The sequence below is a fragment of the Coptis chinensis genome, chromosome 4, assembly GCF_015680905.1.
Source record: "Coptis chinensis isolate HL-2020 chromosome 4, ASM1568090v1, whole genome shotgun sequence".
Classification (NCBI taxonomy): domain Eukaryota; kingdom Viridiplantae; phylum Streptophyta; class Magnoliopsida; order Ranunculales; family Ranunculaceae; genus Coptis; species Coptis chinensis.
In genome coordinates, this window is record NC_141459.1 from 104,758,389 (window position 1) to 104,774,721 (window position 16,333).

Here is a 16,333-nt window from a genome sequence, read left to right on the forward strand (position 1 = left end):
GTGAATAAATAGCAACAAAAGGAGGGATTAGTAATAAGATGGCAGGAGAGAATATAACAAATACCTTCCCCTACTACAGGTGCATGCTCTCTCTAGACGGACATCACAAACATCACTTCACAGGAGGTAAAGGATTGCAACCCACACTCTGCATAGACCAGTCCAACAAAATCTTTAAATCAGAAAACTTCAAATTTCTATCGGGTTTTATGCTTATAGTTCAAGGTGTATTTTGTGTGTGCCCATTCGAAAAAACTTCGGTACAAATAAATACAGACCAATTTTTAAGCCACTTTTTAGCGGACATATCTATATCGAAGGTAAATGTGAAAGTCTGTGAAATACCTTGCTATATTAACCACATTCAAGAGAGGAAAGGAAGGATTATTTGACGGTGCAAATGTCAGTATGTCTGAACTAGAACTGGGTGAGAGCAACGGTTCAAGCCAATGGCGTCCTCATATCCTTGCAACATCAAGCGGAAGCCACCTAAGTACACAAATTTCATTAGTTATCAGAAAAGAAAAAGGGGAATAGCCGTTATGAAAACGGCATACGAAGCTCTTGGATGCATTTGCTAGTCACTTCTGGTGAATATAAAAGAAATGACAGAGTTAACTAATGTGAAGATGGTCCAAAGAAGCAAGAACAAGATACTATGTACAAGAAGTTGCATGCAACAGTATACAATATCTGCATAAGCTAAGAAAATATATTAAACAAACCCCAAGAGCAAGTTCAGTAGGGTATCGATTTCTAACGAACCCAAGAACTACACATTTGTCTTTTGCAAACCAAAACATATTTAAGGCTATCTGACCACTTAATTAAGAAACCTAAATACCCTTGAGTAATCATTCTGTAAGTGTAAGGAAATTTATGTGTCATATCTAAAGCCTTGGCATATTGTCCCTATTGTACTCCAACCCATGAGTACTATCATTATATTAGCACCAAAGATTAATTCAATATTAAAATATCCAATTCAGCTCCAACAAGAGAATCCTTTTTCTACAACAAACTACCCACTTCCATTCAGGAACCCCATATTTAATATAACTAAGCTTGCAAATGATAAGATATTAAGTAGAGAACTTCCAAATACCTCTATCAAGTTTTAACTTCCAAAGAAGAAGGCATGTACAACCAATATAACTTGAGTGAAAATAAACAACCAACCTCACACTAGAATTCACGAGATCTCTAATTTCTAATTCGACTTACTAAGTAATTTACTTTGAAGGTGCATTAATACACTACGAGGGAAATCCACACTAGCTCCTTTGTGACTCACCACTTACTAAGAAACGAAACACTAAGATGCAAAAGAAAGATGGGCGCATTTAAATGCATAAGAAATACACATACACAAGGTTGACTCTACAATGACATTAAGCTATATGGAAACATATATGTTACCTTAATAGAATATGTGAGATATGAAACCTCCATTACTATGAGAAAGATGGCAGAAATTATGTCTTGTGACCAATCTTGTCCATTTTCTTCGACCAAACTCTGTAGAGCAAACGAAACATTCATGGAGTAAGGATTTCAAACACTAACAACTGACACAATAACATGCAAATAAATCGAACCGAAAGCCGATGAATTAGTACATGCCTAAACTCAACACTAAGGCTCAACAAAGTGGAGGATAGTCGGTTAGTCACCCTTGAAGTCTAAAATTTGCGCCCAACTAACCACTCACTCAAAAGGGAAAGGGAAATAATTTAAAGGCTGTGATTGTATCTTTACCATGGAGACGTCGGGAAATTGAAAAAACATCGGTAATTTAATTAGTGTCTATATGGCAAGAAGTGATCCAATATGGGAAGAAAATAAAATGAAGCCATATATGATGGAGGTATATAGAGTAGGCAATTGTTAGAGGCATAGAATAACAAAGAGGTTCTATTCACAGGGAAGATAAAGACATCTTTCAATAAAAAAAAAAGATAAAAATAGAACAAAATAACGGGACAAACCTGTCATTCTAATAATTTTTGAGGTTATTCATATTCCCAAATTCTATATATGTATGTCCTAAACTATGCTCAAACCAAGCCTCCGATCATAAAATTTTACTCTTAATGCAATTTTAAAAGGAATTGCCGATTAAAACATACTTTGAATACAATAATATACACCAATATATAGATCATAAAAATTATCAACTCGGATATTACTCTTTGAAACAAGTGTTACTCTGCCTATGATCTGGTTGAGTTATCGAGTCAATGTCACATCTAATCCCCATTTTAGTTGCTACTAATCCAGGCAATGAAGGACCATAACTTGCATCGAGGATTTCCACGAAACCGATTTTCTTGAACCTTTGTTTTATGACACCTCACAAAAACCTTATTTGAGAGTTCCCAAATCTCTTGGGAAACTTTTGAGATGCAACTACCAAGTTAAAATTAGAAGAAATTGGATTATGAAGTTTCAAGACTATCAAGTGTACCATGTCAATATAGACATTACCTACTATGTCCTAACTCACACCACCTAGTAACCTCCTTCAAACTTGGAGTCACTATATCAGCCATTGAGAGATGGCGAAAAGCTCCTCCTTGCAATACAGGTCTACAATGTTAGACTGTGAGCCCTGCACAACCTGAAAATGCACAAAAATGCTACTCATGTAGTTAATTTCTTGAAACAACACCTCTAGTTGTATTAAATGGATGGGTAAAGCAGTGGATCAGCTCTTTGCAGTCATGTTGACCCACTGGAAAGTAGAAAATAAAGCCACTTAATTGTTTAATAAGGGGTATATTCATTAGGATATTCATGGTGCCTTAGAGTCTTAGGTGCATATATAACATATAAACTGTCCAACATGGGGAAGACCAGCCAACACATGTTCAATTTATAGCCACAAAAGTATAAAATAAAATCAACCATCAAATGTTTATTAAGGGCGTATTCCTTGAGACTCTCATAACCTCGTAACATATAAACAGATTATCTTTGTCATGATTATAATGTTCTAATAATTCTCTTCACTGTTTTTATCTTTGTCATGATTATAATGTTCTAATAATTCTCTTCATTGTTTTTCCCTAACCGGAATATCACAAAAAAACCTCATTCATTTTGTTAAGGAAACAAAGTCATTAAAGTCTAATATACACATGATACATCAAAATAGCACAAAGAAGCTCTAACCCCAGCTGTTAAACCAATAAAGATTTAACTTTTTACGTCAAAGTTAGACTTAGTCGCAACAGGGAAACTATTGCAAAACCAGTAGACAAACACCCTTCAATAAGTAAACACTACAAATATGAGATAAAGGAAAAAGGAAAGGAATTTATAATCGAAAACACATGATAGTTTACTAAAAGTCTTCTCTCAATAATTTAAAAATCACTTGGAGAAAAATCACTCTTTAAAAAACCTTGGAACAAAAAATAAGAAATTAAACCACCGTATTACCAAATTTGAAGAACACGGATAGAAAAGAGAAACGAGAGGGAGCTTACCTAATCTATGCTTTGCAAATTGGGAATAGCCTTTAAGAATGCTTCTCCATGCCTAACAAGATGCGCCAACCTCCTGCTGAACTAGTTGCTCGATCGAGATCCGATTCTAATTCTGTGAAATCGAGATCGACGGATTTCCATTTCGGTCAATTAAGAGAGAGTTTACCAGGGAGCGATGAAATTCATTGTTCTAACTGTTAGCTAGGGTTTACAATGAGAGAGAGAGAATCAAAAGGGGGAGATGGGTGCCTACCCAAAAATTGCCCGCTTCTTTCTTGTAACTCCCGTATTTTTAAATACGTATTTTTTTGTATTTATTAATTATTTATTTATTTATTTTCAAAATTCGTCGGATTGGACTCGGGATACGTGGGCCTGGTTTTGGGCCCGAGTCGGTGTTGGGCTTGGGTTTCGGACCCAAGTATATAAACACATTTTTCTAGAGAATAGGGTTCATAAAGAATAAAATATATTAAAAATGGAGGTAGAGATGAAAAGCTGGATTTCTGGAGGGTGGAGCGCGACGGCTCGGACTCGGAGAAATTCATAGGAGCTGTTCATGCAGGTGAGTAGCTATTTTGCTATTTCACCGGGTTTTTCGTGTATCGGAGTATACCGACTAAGGTTTCAGCCTATTAATACTGTTCATTATACTGTTGTGTTGGACTTCGTGACATTTGTATTATTAAACTTTGTTATATTTCGGATTTTGTCATTTAAGTGTCGAAACTGTGTTAAAATTGGGTAAACTGTCGAAGCTTGGACAGAGCATCAATGGCGTCGCCCAAAACAGTATCGAAATCGTGTTTTTGACTTGTTGAACTTTCTGTATTTGTTGTTGGAGTTTGGTGGTGGACTGATGAGGGTCGAGTGGGGGCAGTGGAGCTTGGAGGCGTTAATGGCGCCAGTGTTTAGGTTGTGTTTTTGGTTTAAATTTGGTTGTTGTGTTTTGTGGTGATGTGGTGTGAGAATGGATGAGTGGGGGTTTGAGGGAGTACGGTGGTTGGGCTGTTGGGAGCCTTGAACAGCGCCAATGGCTTAACGTCCCATTACCGTGGTTCTTGGAGGTTTTGTTTTGATCGTTGTTTAAAATTGTTTAAACCGCTTTTTGTTGTAGGTGGGTTGGTTGAGTGATGTTTGGTGGTAGTGGGGATGGTTGGGGGTTGTCGATTGAAGCTCGAAGCTCCATCAATGGCGGCGACTAGATCCGCATCTAGTTTTGGCGATGTTGGATCTAAGGATTTGTGATTTTCGGTTTCATTAAAGTTGTATGGGTTGTTGAAATGAGTAAAACCGCGGGGTCAAAATGGGTGGTTGTGTAGAAGGTGTGGTGGCCGGATTTTTGGTGGTGGTGGAGGAGAAGAACTGCTGGAGGAAGGAGATGACCGGCTGGGCTTGGGCCTGGGTCGGTCTCTCTTGGGCTTAGTTAGTTTAAGTGGTTGGGCCGAAATGTTTTAGTGGCTTGGCCGAAATTTCGATGGAGGAACTCCGAAATTTCAGTTTTAGTTTTATGTGGGCCGAAATCTAATTTAAGTGGTTGGGCCCTTTTCTATTTGTTTTGAAATCTTTGGGCCGGAACTTGGTTATTTTGTTTGGGCCCTTTTTCCTATTAGTTGTTTAGGGGCCGGAACTTGGTTATTTTGTTTGGGCCCGATCTTATTTTGTTTTGCTTGGGCCGGTCCATATTAGTTTAAACTGTTTTGGACCCGTTTAATTAAGTTTTGTTTGGGCCTTCTCCCATTTGTTTTGGGGCCGGTTTAAGTTTAAGTTTTTGGACCGAACCACTTAACTGTTTTGGGCCAGTTTCTAATATTGCTTGGGGCAAGTCCATTGGACTCAAAATAGATCTATATGGGTCTTCCAATGTTTAGACTTTCGGGTTCTAAGGTTTGGGCTTGGCCAGTTGGGTCCGAACCGTTACCTTGGTCATGAGCCCATGAGCCATGCACCATTGACCTTAGCCATGAACCATGGCTATGACCATGAACCTGTCGAACATGGAAACGACAGTTTGACTTTGACGATGACAGTTTGACTTTGACCATGACCTGTTGACTTTGACCATGGCATGTTGACTTTGACCAGGCCATATTGACGTTGACTTTGACCATGACCTTTTGACTTTGACCGTTGACCTTTGACTGTGGAATGTTGATTTTTCCAGTTTTTCACATATTTGATTTATATGGACAAATATAGTAATAAAATATTTTCGATATTGTATAACTTGGTTTGTCATTATCTAATTTAGATTTCACCCACGATTTCTACAAACAAAGAGACTAGTATTTGGAAGATAAAACATATTATATTTTGGATTCGGATCTAGGGGATCCGAACCGTTTGATTGAATGGATAATCTTTTTCTTATTCGGACTCATTATCCCCGTTGAAATGGGTTTGGATCGATCGGTCGATTTTCAAACGCTTTATTTCATATATTATATGGACATATGTAGTAATAAAATGGACATATGTAGTAATAAAATGCTTTGTGGAAGCTTGTATATATTTGGTTGTCATTATCTAAGAAAGATTTGACATTGATGTTGTGTATTTTTGACACGTGACGATATTGAGAGGTTAGGAGACATTATATTCCTAATACGCTATAATAAAGATGTATGCGATACGTGGAAGCATTGTGACATGATATAATATGCTGGGATAGTTATATTAATGCAATATCTTAGAGAAATGTATATACACTCCATTATTTTATATGTGAGATGCTAATATAGTATTGGTAATATTTGCCCACGGAGTGTGGTGTAGTCTGAATAATATATTGGCACGTGAAAGAATGAAAGTGGTTATGAGATATAATTGAGATGTTTCTAAATATTATGGCTTAGTGCAATAAGGTAATTGACCTGCACGTGATATAGTGGAATGTTTATGAGTCATCAACGTATGACACCTGAATAAATTACATAACGAAAATCCTAGAACCTGACTACCACAACTCATGTGATTGGCCCCTTCCGGGCGTTTCATTAATCTGAATGGCCTTCGGGCGGTGACCCCTCCGCGTAATTCTAATAGTGGTTTGATTATTCCGTAAGAAATATTGAACGAGACACGCGATATTTTATGCCGAATAGTGGCATTACTTATATAATGGCTTCCGTGTGAGGATTTACACGGTGTCGCGGCATCCCGCCATTTCGTGGTGGTTACGCACGGAGTGGTACATTATATAAGGGGAGGCATGTGGATGTACATGTTCGGCGTTGGGTAGCGATTGTGGTAGCCAGGGAAACTAGGTAAGACATAGATACGACGTGATTTTAGGGACACACAAAGAAAGCTTTAATAATCTAATTATGGTAATATGTTGGTTAGTAGTTTAGTTAGAACCTAAGGCGCCTCGCGGAGGAACTAAATGCCTTATTTCTTATGCGTATGGTTTGTTGTGTGGTTAGTTGTTGGAAGTTAAGGCGCCTCAGTGGAGGAACTACCTGCCTTAATTATTATACTTAAAGATATTGTATTAGTCGTTGAAAGTCAAGGCACCTCGGTAGAGGAACTAACTGCCGTATGGATTGTGTATATATATGTATAATTATATGTTGTATTTTAGGGCTACTCACACCAAGATTTTTATAATCTCCGACCCGATTTGCATGTTTGCTTATCGGTGTGTTCATTGAACATAGTTGATAAGTTTTGATAGGTTTAGTGTTGAAGAAGAGTGGTTCTTTACTTGTGTTTTCGCGTTAGCGTTGCATCTCGTGATTTGTTTTGTTTTCCCTTGAGGTGATATAGAATTTCGGTATACAATGTTTTTGGTATTTTCATTTGTAAATTTTATTAAAGAGTTATTGAAAGGAGAGTTGTAACCTAATCTTATTTGTGAATCTTTGTCATGAAGAAGAATTTTGTTTAAGTTAAAATTTTTATTGGTTTTTATTATCTGCATATTTAAACTGTTTATGGGTTTTTGAGAGTTGAGAGTGCGTCACACCTCGGAGATCGAAGAGTCGGGGACAAATAATGTTTTTCCGACTCATTCGAAATTCAGTGTGTGTGATTTGGGTATCGAGCATTTGGTTAGCTTAGACTAGAGTGAGTCTAGGTGATTCTCGGATCGTGGTTTATGGGTAGTGTTTAAGAAGTTTTATTTTCAAAACTATTTCCGCTAGTTGTTTTATTTTTACAAAATGAAATGAGATATAAAAAAAAAAGAGAGTCAATATTTTTTTCTTGATTTGTTTGTACGTGTAATGTGTATATTTATATTAGTTACTCTTGTGGAGTGCATATGAAATGCTTTTATTTTTTCCTTATCATTTGAGGAGTGGGTATTTGTGTAATATGTTAATTATTAATGGATTTGATCAAAATGATGTGTGTTGTTATAATATTGTTTGATTGTTGGTGTTCATTTTCACATGGATTATGGATTAAGTACGACAATATGTCTGTGAACTTTGTATTTGAGTATTATGATAATTCAAGAAACAATAAGATATTTTGATCTATATTGAATGAGTTGTATTATCTGATGGCTTTGTGACGTACTGAGTAAAGAACTAATTGCCTCGGTGTGGGAGGAACTATCTCACTTCACTTTCATTAATTTTTAATGGATGAATAGTATTTTAAAGTATAAGAGATTAATCTGTTAGATGTGATTAATTATAAATAGAGGAAAATATATATATATATATATATATATATATATATATATATATATATATATATATATATATATATATATATAATAATAATAATAATAATAAAATATACATGTATTCGTTTTTGAGATGTGTATACTTGCATATACACGCGTATATTCTTTTTGAGATGTGTATACTTGCGTATACACATTTTTTATATTATTATATATAGGTGAACTATTACCATGCGTATATGATTGATTAATATGGTTAAATTAGTTTCACATGATTTTAGCATATTCAAGTATTTATTCTTACTTGTTTTGTTTCAGTCTATATGATTTTGATACATGAATATGAAAAAAAAAAAAAATTTATTTTTTTTGAATACGTGCTATATTTGATCCAGTTGCAAGCATGAATTAGGATTCAAGGGTGGTTTTAAAATTTAAATTTTCTGAGAGCATGACTAAAATAAATATAAAGTTTTATTATAGTATCAATGACATGAGATATGATATATTTATCTGGTATTTAAGTGACAGTAATAATTTGTTTTAATATAGACAGTTAAACTGTAATAGGTTTTGTAATGACATGAGGACCTATAGTATAGAATTAATTAAAATAATTAATACCAATGTTATCTTGTTTAAGTTTAATCAACGTGCATTCTTGTATAGGTTCTAAGTTAATAATCAACGTTTTTCCGTATAGCTTTACTTCCGAATCTCGGGACGAGATTCTTTTGAGATGTGTATAGTCAGATCAGTAACCTCCGTATTTTTTAAATAATGTATTTTTTTATTTATTAATTAATTATTTATTTATTTTCAAAATTCATTCGATTGGACTCGGGGATACGTGGGCCCGGTTTTGGGCCGAAGTCGGTGTTGGGCTTGGGTTTTGGACCAAGTATATAAACACATTTTTCTAGAGAATATGGTTCATAAAGAATAAAATATATTAAAAATGGAGGTAGAGATGAAAAGCCGGATTTCCGGAGGGTGGAGCCCACGGCTCTGGACCGGACGAGAAATTAGAGGAGTCGCCATCATGCAGGTGAGTAGCTATTTTGCTATTTCACCGGGTTTTTCGATGTATCGAGAAGTATACCGACTAAGGTTTCAACCTATTAATAATACCGCTCATTATAATCGTTTGTGTTGGACTTCGTGACATTTGTATTATTAAACTTTGTTATTTTTCGGATTTTGTCATTTAACCTGTCAAACCGTGTTAAAATTGGGTAAACCGTCGAAGCTTGACAAAGCATCAATGGCGTCGCCAAAACAATATCGAAATTGTGTTTTTGACTTGTTGAACTTTCGTATTTGTTGTTGGAGTTTGGTGGTGGACCCATGAGGGTCGAAAGAGGCGATGGAGCTTGGAGGCGTTAATGGCCGGTGTTTGAAATGTGTTTTTGGTTTAAATTTGGTTGTTGTGTTTTGTGGTGATGTGGTGTGAGAATGGATGAGTGGGGTTTGAGGAGTACGGTGGTTGGGCTGTTGGGAGCCTTGAACAAAGGCCAATGCCCGAACGTCCATTACCGTATTCGGAGGTTTTGTTTTGATGCGTTGTTTAAAATTGTTTAAACTGTTTTGTTGCGGTGGGTTGGTTGAGTGATGTTTGGTGGTAGTGGGGATGGTTGGGGGGTTGTCGATTGAAGCTCGAAGCTCCATCAATGGCGGCGGTACTAGATCCAGATCTAGTTTTGGCGATGTTGGATCTAAGGATTTGTGATTTTCGGTTTCATTAAAGTTGTATGGGTTGTTGAAATGAGTAAAACCGCGGGGTCAAAATGGGTGGTTGTGTAGAAGGTGTGGTGGCCGGATGTTTGGTGGTGGTGGAGGAGGAGAACTGCTGGAGGAAGGAGATGACCGGCTGGGCTTGGGCCTGGGTCGGTCTCTCTTGGGCTTAGTTAGTTTAAGTGGTTGGGCCGAAATGTTTTAGTGGCTTGGCCGAAATTTCGATGGAGGAACTCCGAAATTTCAGTTTTAGTTTTATGTGGGCCGAAATCTAATTTAAGTGGTTGGGCCCTTTTCTATTTGTTTTGAAATCTTTGGGCCGGAACTTGGTTATTTTGTTTGGGCCCGATCTTATTTTGTTTTGCTTGGGCCGGTCCATATTAATTGAAACTGTTTTGGACCCGTTTAATTAAGTTTTGTTTGGGCCTTCTCCCATTTGTTTTGGGGCCGGTTTCAGTTTAAGTTTTTGGACCGAACCACTTAACTGTTTTGGGCCAGTTTCTAATATTGCTTGGGGCAAGTCCATTGGACTCAAAATAGATCTATATGGGTCTTCCAATGTTTAGACTTTCAGGTTCTAAGGTTTGGGCTTGGCCAGTTGGGTCCGAACCGTTACCTTGGTCATGAGCCCATGAGCCATGCACCATTGACCTTAGCCATGAACCATGGCTATGACCATGAACCTGTCGAACATGGAAACGACAGTTTGACTTTGACGATGACAGTTTGACTTTGACCATGACCTGTTGACTTTGACCATGGCATGTTGACTTTGACTTTGACCAGGCCATATTGACGTTGACTTTGACCATGACCTTTTGACTTTGACCGTTGACCTTTGACTGTGGAATGTTGATTTTTCCAGTTTTTCACATATTTGATTTATATGGACAAATATAGTAATAAAATATTGTCGATATTGTATAACTTGGTTTGTCATTATCTAATTTAGATTTGACGTGAGTAGTGTGTAAAGCATATATATATTGGGCTTTGATTGTGGATATATAGGGCTGGAAATGGAGTGGGTTCGGGTCGGATCAGACTATATCTATGCCCAGATCCATTTTTTCAATACAAAACCAGATCCGGATCCATGACCCGAATGGATCCAAAATGGCATACCATATCCGAACCATTTATGTAAATGGGTTAATCGGATCCGAATTCGACCGACCAATTGCAAACCACAAGTTCTCAATCACCCACGTGTCTACAAACAAGAGAGACCTATTATTATTTGGAAGATATATTAACAAAATTTTATATTTTGGATTCGGATCTAGGAGGATCCGAACCGTTTAGAGTAAAACCATATTTGAATCCGAATTAAAAATGGATAATCCATATCCGACCCATTTGCTTATTCGGACTCATTATTAAGGTCCAAACCCGTTGAAATGGGTTTGGATCAGGTCAGATTCGGGTCAAAACCCGCACCATTTCCAGCCCTAATTGTGGACTTTTGACTGTCTAACTTTGCTACGTTTTATGTTGTATATTATATGGACATATGTAGTAATAAAATGCTGTGGAAGCTTGTATATATTTGGTTGTCATTATCTAAGAAAGATTTGACATTGATGTTGTGTATTTTTTGACACGTGACGATATTGAGAGGTTAGGAGACATTATATTCCTAATACGCTATAATAAAGATGTATGCGATACGTGGAAGCATTGTGACATGATATAATATGCTGGGATAGTTATATTAATGCAATATCTTGGAGAAATGTATATACACTCCATTATTTTATATGTGAGATGCTAATATAGTATTGGTGAATATTTGCCCACGGGAGTGTGGTGTAGTGCAATAATATATTGGCACGTGAAAGAATGAAAGTGGTTATGAGATATAATTGAGATGTTTCTAAATATTATGGCTTAGTGCAATAAGGTAATTGACCTGCACGTAATATAGTGGAATGTTTATGAGTCATCAACGTATGACACCTGAATAAATTACATAACGAAAATCCTAGAACCTGACTACCACAACTCATGTGATTGGCCCTTCTAGCGTTTCAGTTAATTTGAATGGCCTTCGGGCGGCCCTTCTGGCGTTTCAGTTAATCTGAATGGCCTTCGGGCGGCCCTCCTGGCGTAGCCGAATAGTGGCTTGATTATTCCGTTCGCAAATATTGGAACGAGACACGCGATATTTTATGCCGAATAGTGGCATTACTTATATAATGGCTTCCGTGTGAGGATTTACCTGGTGTGCGGCATCCCGCTCAGGGTGGTTCGTTACGCACGGAGTGGTACATTATATAAGGGGAGGCATGTGGATGTACATGTTCGGCGTTGGGTAGCGATTGTGGTAGCCAGGGAAACTAGGTAAGACATAAATACGACGTGATTTTAGGGACACACAAAGAAAGCCTTAATAATCTAATTATGGTAATATGTTGGTTAGTAGTTTAGTTAGAACCTAAGGCGCCTCGCGGAGGAACTAAATGCCTTATTTCTTATGCGTATGGTTTGTTGTGTGGTTAGTTGTTGGAAGTTAAGGCGCCTCAGTGGAAGAACTACCTGCCTTAATTATTATACTTAAAGATATTGTATTAGTCGTTGAAAGTCAAGGCGCCTCGGTAGAGGAACTAACTGCCGTATGGATTGTGTATATATATGTATAATTATATGTTGTATTTTAGGGCTACTCACACCAGCATTTTTTATAATACTGACCCGATTTGCATGTTTGCTTATCGGGTGTGTTCATTCAATGAACATAGTTGATAAGTTTTGATAGGTTTAGTGTTGAAGAAGAGTGGTTGCTGCTTGTGGTTTGCGTTAGCGTTGCATCTCAGGATTTGTTTTGTTTTCCCTTGAGGTGATATAGAATTTCAGTCTATACAATGTTTTTGGTATTTTCATTTGTAAATTTTATTAAAGAGTTACTAAAAGGAGAGTTGTAACCTAATCTTATTTGTGAATCTTTGTCATGAAGAAGAATTTTGTTTAAGTTAAAATTTTTATTGGTTTTTATTATCCGCATATTTAAACTGTTTATGGGTTTTTGAGAGTTGAGAGTGCGTCACACCTCGGAGATCGAAGAGTCGGGGACAAATAATGTTTTTTCCGAATTCTGTCGAAATTCGGGGTGTGACATTTCTTTTCTTTCCTTTTCGCTATTTCTTTAATTGGTTTATTACTTTACTCACGGATACAAACGTTATACAATACCGCACTAACCGTGACCAAGTTAATCAAAATTATTAAAATTATTATTTGCGATATTTTCTAACGATTGTTTTATTTACTAACGGATATTTCCGTGATAAAGCTGGTAACATATATAACCGTTACTGATGTAAAATTAGCACTGTTAGAAAATGGTAGTTTTGGTGTAGTGTACTCAAGGAAACTTGAAACTAAACCTTGCAACCAAATTAAGTAATGGTAGCAATACCTTGCTAAGAATGGTAGCAATATCATAAAGCTGACTACTCACTTAAAGTTATCTTCCCATTATATTTGTAATCTCACCATACAAGATACATGCCCACCTCTAAACAACATGCTACATCTAAACACTACTACAAAACCATGTTGTTAAGCACAAAAATTTCAAGAAAATGGTTAGAATGCTAAGAATTACACGCTAGTCCAACTAAAGGTGACAAAACATCGAAAAAAAAAAAAAAAAAAAAAAAAAAAAAAAAAGGATCCCTAATGGTTCTATCATGGACTTTACATTAGGTAAAGCTCACATTCTAATATCTATAAATTATGAAATACAGACACAATTGGTTATTAATATAGACAAACGAAAAAATGAAGGGAAGAAATTTACCTTAACAGAACATAAGATATAAATCTCTATGATTTGACAAAGATGGGCAGAAACTATTTTCTTGTCACTACTTTCTCAAATTTCTTCAAAACCTATCCAAAAGAGAGAACATTCAAACACGGTCAATGTAAAAATGCAACTAAGTCGAAACAAAATGGAACACATGAAACCAAAAACTAACAATATATAGTAAGGCCAACGAGAAGTGTGGTAAGATCTGCTGGTAAAAGGAAAAGAGCAACATGTATTAGATATAAGTACTAAAAGCCTTTTATATAAAAGGACTAAACGTATCCAATTGCCCCTTCCCTATAATTTATCCTTAATTAATGAAAGGGGAACCAAGTGTCATATCAGTGACATCTGAAATTGGTAAAAGATGCTAACAAGACCTATTCTTGTGTCCAACTCTAACAACCAGTTGTTTAGATTCATCCAGAAGCCCACAAACATATAAGATAGTTGCTTTAGAAAATATTATTCATTATTTATTTAAGTTTACTCCACGGTGCCCTTCCCTATAATTTATCCTTAATTAATGAAAGAGGAACCAAGTGTCATATCAGTGACATCTGAAATTAGTAAAAGATACTAACAATACCTATTCTTGTGTCCAAATCTAACAACCAGTTGTTGCCCCTATGTTTAGATTCATCCAGAAGCTCACAAACATATAAGATAGTTGCTTTAGAAAATATTATTCATTATTTATTCAAGTTTACTCCATGGTGAACTTAAATATAGCAAGCACGACACAAATGAAGGAATAAACAGCATATATCCACAATGATAAACCTAAATATAACAGTAATAACTTAAGTCAAAACTAAGTTGCAAGAGAGGCAAACTTCGGCTTAGGTCATTTCACTTGTTAAGGTTAGCCTTTTCAAATATATAAGTGAAGGAGAATGCTCAGTGACTAAGATTAAAGATCTCCACTTCATCAGATATAAGATTTATCCATAGGTATCACATCCCCCTCGGTAACATAAGTTTCCGGCTAAGTAAGAACTTTTCTTAATTTGCCAACCATATAAAAAAAAAGCAACAACAACCCTAACAAATCCATATAGAAATAGACACACACCTGGCAGCCGAGAACCCCAAAAAACTTGGATAGTCTTCTCATGATATTTTTACAATACCTGCAGGATCACAATGATTCTCTCACAATTGGTTCATAAATTGTGTATTTGAACAAAGACAACAATATATAAGAAACGTAAAATGACTACTTAACAATTAAATATACTTCTCCTTCAATCAAAATCGAAGACACCTTTAACTAGCTAACTGAATTTTAATTATCTACCAATATAAATGTCCCCATCAGGGCCATCACAACTAATTGGGTTTCCAATAAAACTACAAGAAAAACAAAATGAAGGAAAACTAGAATTGATACCGCAGGGCACAAACGGTTTCTTGACAATATAAGCAACTCTTTAAATGCACTCTTAACCTCCACAATTTAACAAGTCGACAACGATTATCCCTAGAAGAATCAAATAAATAGTCCTCATTTATACTACAACCTCAATCAGTAAAACATGAAGAAACATTCTTTTAGAACACAATAACAACTCCTGTTGTAAGCAACTCACTATTTCCTCCATTCATCTAAGGCACAAGGAAATTAAGGAGGGAAAAAAGTAGAAGATAAATCTACAATGGGTGAAATTAAATTATCAATACAGGCTATAACCAAAGTACTGGTTAATCAGAATGGCAACTCTGAGAGAAATAGCTAAAAGCGAAGCAACCCAAGTCAGTATCTCAGTTATCCCATGTACCCTTTCTTTAAATGGGTGACTACAAGAACCCATAATTAAAACTGTATAAGTTCCCATGGAAAACACGGAGTAAGAACATACCTAGAAAGACAACTCTAGCCAATCGAGAAAGCAAAGCAAGGGCAGGAATTTTCCATCAACCATTATCTTTTAAATCACTAAATTCCAAGCATAAAATACATATAGTTCCTTAAACCAGAGTAAACACAGGTACAAGCAAACATAAATTTTTCAAACACAGATATCCTTGATTTACAATTTTGAATAGCTATAACCATAATGGACAGCATACAAAAGGATGAAAGATACAAACAGAGACAGCTAGGTACTGAACGGTTAAACGACATGAACATTGTACCTTTGGAGGTTGCATCTCAAGGGATAAAGCACCACCACAATATTGCAGTACAGGTGAGTTACTAGAATTAATTGCTCAAGCTTGCTTTGCAGCTCTATGATCCATCCACACAATGATATTTCTCCGCATCATCACCACTCCAAGAAACTCAGAATGAGAGCCATCAAAGATCCACAAAATGATTGCAACCAAACGAAGTTGAACAATTTGAAGTGAAAAGAAACCGTAGATATTACGAAAAATAAATTTGTATTGAGTTGAGTTGAGAGAGAGACAGAGAGAGAGAAAGGAGCGAGAACGGTCGGGCTTTACCAGGTTTGTCTCCATCTTTTGAGTTCTCCCGAACCCTAACAACAGGAGAAGGAGAAAGAGAGCTACTGAACTTTTTTTTTTTCTGGGCCGACCGAATCGAAAGTTTGAAACACGATATTCCATTATCTTTTATATTTCGATATTTCATTGTTAGTGTTAGTTACGGAAGTAATTGTCACTTAAGGCCCTAAACAATTGTTAGCAAAT

The 16,333-nt window shown here is 36.2% G+C and overlaps 1 long non-coding RNA gene and 1 pseudogene across 6 annotated transcripts; one reads left to right on the forward strand and one right to left on the reverse strand.

Annotated features, from left to right (window-relative positions):
• The window catches only part of LOC147506554 (putative glutathione S-transferase), a 28,942-nt pseudogene that overhangs the window by 10,677 nt on the left and 1,932 nt on the right, over positions 1–16,333 (forward strand).
• Positions 82–15,898, reverse strand: LOC147506555 (uncharacterized). Of its 6 annotated transcripts, XR_015193819.1 has the most exons (7): positions 15,815–15,898; positions 14,751–14,808; positions 13,664–13,755; positions 2,488–2,620; positions 1,420–1,518; positions 346–489; positions 82–148 (listed from the first exon to the last, which is right to left on the reverse strand). It is a non-coding gene; the product is annotated as an uncharacterized LOC147506555 (long non-coding RNA). The 6 variants fall into 6 exon arrangements; XR_015193823.1 differs by lacking the exon at positions 2,488–2,620 and having other exon boundaries at positions 15,815–15,897; XR_015193820.1 differs by lacking the exons at positions 14,751–14,808; positions 15,815–15,898 and adding an exon at positions 13,845–14,587.